This window comes from Delphinapterus leucas, unplaced genomic scaffold (assembly GCF_059928025.1).
Source record: "Delphinapterus leucas isolate spDelLeu-1000000601 "Yukka" unplaced genomic scaffold, BTC_Dleu_Yukka2 spDelLeu_asBTCV2_sq40, whole genome shotgun sequence".
In the NCBI taxonomy this organism is placed as follows: Eukaryota; Metazoa; Chordata; class Mammalia; order Artiodactyla; family Monodontidae; genus Delphinapterus; species Delphinapterus leucas.
The window spans coordinates 7,974,032-7,981,522 of record NW_028322249.1 but is presented as its reverse complement, the minus strand read 5'-3'; the positions used below and the strand labels follow the sequence as shown (position 1 = coordinate 7,981,522).

Below are 7,491 nucleotides of genomic sequence, written 5' to 3'. Positions count from 1 at the left end.
TAATTCATATATTCCAAAAGTAGTTTGACCCTCTGCTCATGAGATTCTTTTTATGGTATGTCGAAGCAAATTTGGACTTCCATCCCCAATAAACTTTGAGGTTGGAGGACACAAAAGCTTTTGCTCAGACCTAAATTCTGTCTGAAAAAAAAAGGGTAACTATTATAAGCCCTTTCTAACCTCTCCAGGAGCAGAAATGATTTACAGCTATGGCATTGAACCATAATTTCTTGATCTCGTTTGAGAAGAGTTCAGTAAGAAACAGTGTCTTGAGTTTTGTTCGTTGGTTCCCTGTTTTCTTGTCTTGCGTGCCAACAATCCACTGTAATACGTGAGTGAGTATGGCAGCAGGCTGAGTGTTCCCTGGAGCTCATTAAATGAACGTGTTTTCCTGAAATGACTTTTGTCTCCTTGTTTTCAGCCCCTCTTCTTTCCTCTGTCCTTTACTATAACCAGGGCTCAGCAAAAGCTGACTGGCTTTGTGCAGACCCTACTTAGGGTAGTCTTTTCTTCATTATTTTATTCATGGCCCCTCCATTTCATTGTTTGCCTTCTCGAAATGTGTTGAAATCTTTCTGTGGTTGATGACTTCCACAATGTCTTGGCTCTTATTGGTTGATTAATTTGGGTATTTCTACAGTTTCATTTAAACCTGGTTTCAGGAGGACCAGAAAGTAAATATATTTCCTAGTCTGCCATCTTGAGCTGAAAATCCCTGTGGATTTTAGCATCCAATGTTCCCATGGGTAAAAAACCCAACCTTGGCATCAATAGATGTACACTCAAGATTTCAGCTTTTCTTGAGCAATCACTAAGGATTTAATATGCGGTCACTTCTAATGGGAAAATAGTAACTATCTCATGGCGTTGATTTGAGGATTAACTTAGATAATGGACAAGAAAATGCTTGGTAAGGTTTTAAAATCTATAAAAAATGTTTTTTGTTATTATTTGATTTGTTGCTATTTCAACTTTAGCTGACAGTTGTTTGTGACCTTGCTTATGTGAGAAAATGCCTTCTGGTTTATTGTTTTGAAAGCCAGATTATATTTTTCAATAGCTCAATGGAAATGGCATCATTTGTGAAGTTGAAGGGTGAAGGCATAAATGTTTCTTGACATTTGAATCAACTATTGGTCTTCTGGGGCTTGTCCTTATTCTCCTGCAGTCTCTAATCAACATGGCATCCAGAGAGATCCTGTTAAAACGTAAGTCAGATCATGTCACTCCAGGCTCTTCAGTGGCTTCTTCACAGGAAAAGCAAAGTCCTCAAAGTGCCTCCACAGCCCTAGAAATCTGGGCCTCTGTTTCCTCTCTGACGGTTTCCTTCTCCTCTCCACTTTGCTCCCTCTGTTTTCCACACACTGACATCCTTTCTGCTCCTTGGATACTCCAAGCCCACTCTTGCCTCATTGCCTTTCCATCTGACTGTTCCCTCTGCTTGTACTATTCACTTCCCAGATATGCACCTTGCTCCCTCTCACAACCTTAGGTTCCCTCTTAAATTTTATCTTCCCCAGAAAGCCCTCAGTGATCACTTAGTTTCAGATCGCAGCCTCCTCCTACCAGCTAACAATCTCCATCCCCCTTCCCTGCTTGCTGTTTTTCTCCAGCACTTACCTGATATACTAGTTATTCTACCCATTTATTCAATTTTTATTTACGTATTTACACTTACGATTTTATATTTGCTTCTTTACTTTTGTCTCTCCCCTCAGCTCGAGAGAGGCTATATTCATCTGTGTTAATCACTGCTGTGTTTCCTGAACATGCCTAGAAAACATACTGAAGAAGGGTGCCTGAAATTTGGTAAGGGAGCCATCAGTTTTCTTGGCTGAATGAAGAAATATGCTCATAAATTAATGAACAAATCTCTGGGGTTTCTGAATTAAGGACTAATGGGAAGAGGAAGGCAAATGGTTGGGACAGGGTACTGCAAGAAGTAGTATTTGGAGTACTCTGATAGCTCTCCTAATAGATAACATTTTGTTCATTTAAATAGTTTTAACGAGAGAGCTGGGAACTAGGGACACACAGCATCGAGGTTTTATAATGCATTCTGTAGAGTTCTTTTCGAGTGTGTTCAAATATCATTGAAAATATATGCATGCATATAAACCTCTGTTACTTTATTTAGTGCTTTACAAGAGCCCCTCAAGGAAGGGGTAGTAGCAACTATCAGTATCCTTCCTTTATGATGAGCTTAATTTATTCAAAATTACATCCTAATTTATTTGTAACTGTGAAACTAGACTTAGTTATTTAGTAGACCCTCCCTAGAAACCTATGACGTTAATAAAACCAACAAAAATGTGTTCAGGTTCCAGTGATACACACACTACAGACTCAATTATGTGTCATCCATTTTAATGAAGGGAAGAAGTGATTTAACAAACACAGAGCAAACAAACAGAATATGAAGGTTTGTCCTCCATTAATATTAGTAATGGATAAAGTGGGCTCCAACGCCTTCAACGTAGCTTGAGACCCATCATCTCTGTGTCATGGGAAGGGGGATGCTCGGCCAGGATGTCTTTCTGTGTCACTGAGAAAATTTTCCGTAATGTATAGCGATACTTACTGAAACGGATATGGGGCATTTGGGTAATTAGGAATCCGTTAGCATATTTTTCCGGAAGCCTTGACTACGAAACGAAGATAGTAGATTTGGACACTTGCAGCTATGCAGAAGTTGTTTGGGTATTCATCTTTATGCCGAATGAAGTAAGCTTATTTCATCTCTGCAGCTTCCCATATGCCATTTTCCCACCTCTGTTTTGTGTTTGGAAAGACTTTTAGAAATTAAAACTCAAGTTAAAAAGTGAGTGACGGGCTTCCCTGGTGGCTCAGTGGTTGAGAGTCCGCCTGCCGATGCAGGGGACACGGGTTCGTGCTCCGGTCCGCGAAGATCCCACATGCCGCGGAGCGGCTAGGCCCGTGAGCCGTGGCCGCTGAGCCTGCGCTCCGCAACGGGAGAGGCCACAGCAGTGAGAGGCCCGTGTACCGCAAAAAAAAAAAAAAAAAAGAAAAAGAAAGAAAAGAAAAGAGAGTGAGTGACAACTTAAATGATATATGGAATATTTTGCTGACTTAGAAGAGCATGCAGAATTAAATATGACCCAGTTGAAATGTTAATTTTATTTTAATGTGTATATTGGGGTGGAGTCTTAAAGGTGCCAGAAAACAAGCATTCACCCATCCTGTTTGGAAGTGCAGCACACAGGCACCTTCAGTTACCAGTTCTGTTCATTCCACAGAATCATCTTGGGAAAACATACTGTTTTTTAGGTACCTGGTGTATATCTTAACCAGTTTGAAGAATTTCCCAAATACCTGTTAATATGTAGTTCTCCGATTCCAATCTTGCCACGTCCTGTACCAGTGACACAGCACATAGGAGTTTTATTTCTCTTTCTTTCTCTGGGTTGTTGAGAACCCAACGAAAGAACAATGGAATGGCATCAAAGAGATCAGGGTTCTTGACTCAGATTTACCATAAAATAATAGTGTCCTCTTGGGAAAATTATAGTTGTTCTAGGCCCCTTTCCTTTTCTTTACTTTGACAGAGCTGCACTAGATGACCCCAAGTAACACTGCGCTCTTTGCAGTAGTAGCTTAGACGTTATTGGTTTTCTGAAACAAATGAAGACAGTGACACAGGAAACTGTGCAACATCTCTGTAACTATGTTTTCTTAGAGTTGCCTCCATTTTTCAGATGATAAGATGGCTGAGCACAGAAGTAGGTGTTTTGACCAGAGGTTCCAGAGTAGAGGGAACTGAACCACAAGTTTCCTTCATTCCTGAAGCTCACTTAGCCGAAACATAGGCTTCTGAATATTAAGCTGTAAAGCATATTATCAGTGTGCTTTAAAAGAAGCGGTTCTTCTAGGATTTCTAATTAATAGCAGGCGGTTTTGAAATTCTTAGAAGATCATCGAATTTTGTGAGATTTACAGCTCTATTTTCCTGTCAAGCAAGTTGTATCAGTGCCAGACAATCATCTGAGCTTCTGGATGCTTCTCTGAACCTCTTGAATTTTTCTTCTTGCTATCTGAAATTCATGCCCGATAAGCCTTTTTGTAGAGAGCGTGTACAGACTTGTCTATTTTCATATACGAAAGCGATGCAGTGAGCCAGGTCGGGGGTTAAGCCCTCATTCTCAGAGTGGTATTGAGCTCCTGGTGAAATGTAATCCTCATTTCCTCAGAATAGAAAAGCAGTTATCTCACGTTTTTAATGCCATTAACTCTTTATACATTTATGTATAATACATATATTTATTGTACCTACGAGGTGTGCTCTCTTTGGGAAGTACAAAGCTATTTGAGACGTAAGTTGTTCATTTTTTTGTTTTCCCACAAATACTGTGACCCTTTGAGCAGGAAGGTCTATGTTTTATTAACATCTAGAACAAGCAGCTAACACGGTGTCTAAGATGTAGTCAATAAATATGAAATAGGTAAATGAACACATTTTTAAGGAAGGGCCAGGGCATGAACAAATAGAAAATTTTCATTTTCGGTCACAAAGCCACAACAGACATAAAAATGATACAGACAACAAGTGCTACGGTCGTTCAAAGAAGGCATAGAATAGATACAACAAGGATCTCCCCTATGGCACAGGGAACTGTACTCAATATTTTGTAATAACTTATAAGGGAAAAGACTCTGAAAACGGAATCACTGCGCCGTACACCTGAAACGGACACGACATTGTAAATCAACTATATTTCAGTTAAAAAACAAACAAGCAGACAACAGCAACAACAAAAAACCAAAGAGGTCATAGAAGTTCTTATGAGATTCCAGAAGAGAAGAGAAGCCAAATGAGGACGGGAGAGGCGGCTTTTGAATCCGTTCAGAGGAGAAGTCACAGAGGAACTAGTCATTGATCTGAATTTGAGATTAAGATTAAGATGAATTAATCTGAATTAATTAAGATTGCAACACAGGGATATTACAGATGAAGGTAATCACATAAACTTACTATACTGAAACTTGCAGAGGTTATGAGTGTTGCTCAAGATCCCAAAGCAAGTGCATTGTGGAATCAGAATTTTAAGTGAGGCCTAATGAACTAAAAACAAACCAGCACAGAAACAAGCCCTTCCTGTGACACCACGTTGCCTTTGAAGTCGTTTTTTTTGGTGGGTTGGCAGAAACTGGTTCCAGTGTTTCTTGCAGGAATGACTGGCCATAGGACTGGGCGTCGTAGCTTCCTGCCAGGCGACCGAAGGTCGCAGGCAGGTGGGTCACTGGGACACACGCGGAGGGGCTCCTGGCCGGCCCCCTGGCCGCTCAGTGCCCCTGCCCCAGAGCGGGGGTGGGGGCCTCAAAGCAGCCTTGTCTGAGTCCCCTGCCACTAGAGAGAGTATTGGCCCAACACTTGTAGAAAACGGGGACCTTGCTGGCAGTTCAGTGGAGGGACACAAATAAATCTTTGCCGACTTTCTGCTGAAGCTCACGAGGGTTCACTCCTAAGCCTCTTACAAGGTCAGCTGCCGAGGCTGCGAGAGATGAGTCAGGGCTCTCCCTCCACCACGGGGAGATCGCTGGTTAAAGCGCTCACGAGGGAGTGAACCGCGTGTCCGCACCGACACGCATGGGCAGACCTCGTCGATGCCTTCTGTCCGGGGTACGAAGCCCTCTCCTGCCTCTTCCAGGCTCTCTAGAAAGCATGTGCAGAGCCTCCCACTCCACCCTCGGACTCCGTGGGCCACAGCTGGAGGGACCAGCCAAGGAGCCGTGGCAGGAGGAGGCCAGAGGGCAGCGGGCCTCGGCCGGAGCCCGTCAGTCGGTCCCCATTCACACACCACCAGACGATCCTCTTGACCTGGGCAGTAGCCGCCAACCGACCGCTAAGGTGAGCCCGGCGCGCGCTTGGCTACCTGGCATGGCTGGGAACCCCAGGATCTCCTGGCAGAGGCGGGCATTCTCCTGGGCCGGGTCCGCGGGCGTCTGCGTGTGCAGGGCCTGAACCACCTTGGCCAGGACGATCTGGCACAGGTTGAAGAGGCCTGGGGCGTGGGAGGAAGGAGACGGGGGGCTGGCACCGTGTCCAGGCCGCGCTTGCCAGCCGGGCAGACCGGAAGCCCCCTTCCCTTCCCTCGGTCCGGCCGCATCTGGGTTGGCCTCCCGGGACTTGATGAGCTTGTCCAGCAGCTCCTGAGGGACGGTGCTGCCCGTGGCCCACCAAGACTGGCAGCAGCGCCAGGGCCTCACAGGGCACGGCGCCCCCGGCCCCAGAGCCTTCCCTCTGGTTCTCATCACCGGCTGTCACCAGACTTGCATGCAACGTGCTTTTCTTTTCTCTTGTCTTCTTTACGTCCCTCAGCCACGCAATGCGGTGAAGCCCTGACGCTCGCTGCCGCGTCGGTACACCCTGAGAACACGATGCTCAGCGAGCAAAGTCATACACAGAAGGACACACAGGGCGTGACCCCACTGAGGAGAAACGTCCAGAGCAGGTAGATCCACAGAGTCAGCGAGTGGGTTCCTGGTTGTCAGGGGCTGGCGAGGGGACGGAGTGATAGCTAAGGGCGTGAGGGACATTTTCGGGATGATGGAAATGGTCCAAAGCAGTAGTGACGTCTGTACGGCTCAGTAAACTGTCCCCACACGCCCCGGTGCAGCCTGTGAGAGCATCGCTCTCAGGATGAAGGGCTGACCACAGGAAGACTGAACGAGCAGTGGGTCCTGGGCCCAGACTCTCAGCTGGCGCCCCCCCCACGTGGGGAAGTCACTGGGACTTGCTGAGCCTCCACGGAGACTGGCAGCAGCCCCCGAGCTCACAGGGCACTGCGCCCCCGGCCCCAGAGCCTTCCCTCTGGTTCTCATCACCGGCTGTCAGCAGACTTGCAGGCAACGTTCCTTTCTTTTCTTTTGTCTTTTTTAAAGGCAACTCTTGAGTACATGTATTTAACATGCAGGGAACCAGCCCTGACTCCTTGATCTGGGTCTTCCAGCCTCTAGAGCCTCAAGGACATCCATTTCCGTTATTTACGCGCCCAGTGCCTGGGGTTTGATGATGGAAGCTGACACCGAGGGCGTCACCACGTGTGGGGTGATGTCAGTGAAAGAATCCCGTGGCGAGGGCCTGCCTGAGGACCACACATGCCCGGGCCCTCCCCGCCCCCGCCTGCAGCCCTGCGCCTGGGAGCGGAGCTGGTGCATCGCATGCCCGACGTCGTGGAAGTTGGTCTCCCGCTCATCATGCCGCAGCAGGGAGGGCAGGTTGGGCGTAGGCTTGGCGAAGTTGGCCACCGTGGCCGCGATGGCGACCTGGCAGCTCCCATCGTGCTGTAGGCAGGCCGAAGCAGGCCGCGTGCCCGGACTTCCCCACCCTGCGGAGGGACGTGGATGGGGCCCCGCTTCCACAGAGGAGCCCCGGCCCACGGCCGACAGGTTCCCCCACCACGCACGCACCGAGGATAGAGGTCAGGGAGAACTTGCCGATGGATGACCTTGCCCGAGGCCACGTCCCAGACC

At 47.1% G+C, this 7,491-nt stretch overlaps 1 long non-coding RNA gene across 1 annotated transcript; it reads left to right on the top strand.

Moving 5' to 3' along the window:
• The first annotated feature begins 5,741 nt into the window (after positions 1–5,741).
• Positions 5,742–7,108, top strand: LOC149743977 (uncharacterized). The gene is made up of 3 exons (XR_016391616.1): positions 5,742–5,866; positions 6,338–6,470; positions 6,969–7,108. It is a non-coding gene; the product is annotated as an uncharacterized LOC149743977 (long non-coding RNA).
• Positions 7,109–7,491: the final 383 nt, after the last annotated feature.